General features: G+C 38.4%; 1 long non-coding RNA gene across 1 annotated transcript in view; it reads right to left on the reverse strand.

Annotated features, from left to right (window-relative positions):
- The window catches only part of LOC138144518 (uncharacterized), a 9,240-nt gene extending 8,963 nt beyond the window's left edge, over positions 1–277 (reverse strand). Inside the window, exon 1 of the long non-coding RNA XR_011163975.1 lies at positions 128–277. This is a non-coding gene — a long non-coding RNA (uncharacterized lncRNA). The remainder of the gene's footprint in view (positions 1–127) is intronic.
- Positions 278–1,271: the final 994 nt, after the last annotated feature.

Below are 1,271 nucleotides of genomic sequence, written 5' to 3' on the forward strand. Positions count from 1 at the left end.
TCTCTCTCTCTCTCTCTCTCTCTCTCTCTCTCTCTCTCTCTCTCTCTCTCTCTCTCCCCCTCTCCTCTACAGGCCAAACATCACCTATTTCTTTTAATTACTCCTCACATGGCGTGAGCTTAAGTACCTTATGCCTTTGTTGGGACTGTGGAGCCCCAACATCATAGCTTCACCATCATAGTTGCATATTGCTATTTAATTGCTTTCTTAGTGCAAACTTTCCAGTTTAGGTTGTAACTAGAACATAAGAACTATATCTTGCTTATACGCCTATATGCCTCTCATTTTCCAGCACAGTTCTGGATGCATAGAAGATATGGAAAAAAATGCTAATTTAATTGAATTGTAAACATCTGTCCCTAAATAAGAACAATTCTGGGAAACTCATGTGTGGTGAGCATGTTTGTTTTGCTCAGGGCAAAGGGCAGATTGTTTAAAGTGACATGTGCCCATGTGAAACCCCTTTATGGGTTTAGAAAAGTTTTAATCTCAGAGCTTGGATCATAGCCTGGCCCACATGTGTTGCTTTCCTTCTTTTTACATGTGGCCCAAAGTCCTTGAGTTGACCTTGTGGGAATCTGACCCAGCATCTGCAGGGAATATGTAAATCATGGAACTAGGGGGGAGGGAGATAGTTATAGGGAGAGGGGGACCAAATGATGTAGAACAAGTTTTATTTTGAATTCCCTGAACTCAGGGTGATTTCTGAGAAGCGGTAAAAAGTGACTTGTCCATGATGGGCTCCACAGCCCCAACAAAGGCATAGGTTTTGTTGTTGTTATTATTGTTGTTGTTTTAATGTCAGTGGAACACTGCCATTCTGACAGGAAGTGGGAAAATAAGCAGGGTCATTCATTCCCAGTCCTGTCTCTGATGGTCATCAACTTGTTTTTACTAGAGTTTTGAGCAGAGAGCTTCTTCTTAGAAGGTTGGAAGCATAGCTAAAGGAATTCTGGGTTGTACTAGATTGCCATTGTAATCCAATCTGACTTTAAAAAAAAATATATTTGTTTTATTTTTAATTTATGGAATAAAACAAACATTTCCAAAACATAGTATAATGAGGAAAAACAATGATTGAACATGAAAGAGTAAATCTATTATGTACAATTTGCTATTTCTTTTAAAGATGTAATAAATTTATGATGTAAATTTCTATTTTTCCTTTTTTTTCCTTCCCTCTCCCTTTCCCAGCTCTAGAAATGGCTACCACTAGGTGCGTGCATGCACACACACACACATGATTGTTTCATACATACTTCTATTTATCA

The sequence above is a fragment of the Petaurus breviceps genome, unplaced genomic scaffold (assembly GCF_028583685.1).
Source record: "Petaurus breviceps papuanus isolate PSGF00001 unplaced genomic scaffold, PetGlider_PUasm1.0 90701, whole genome shotgun sequence".
Lineage (NCBI taxonomy): Eukaryota > Metazoa > Chordata > Mammalia > Diprotodontia > Petauridae > Petaurus > Petaurus breviceps.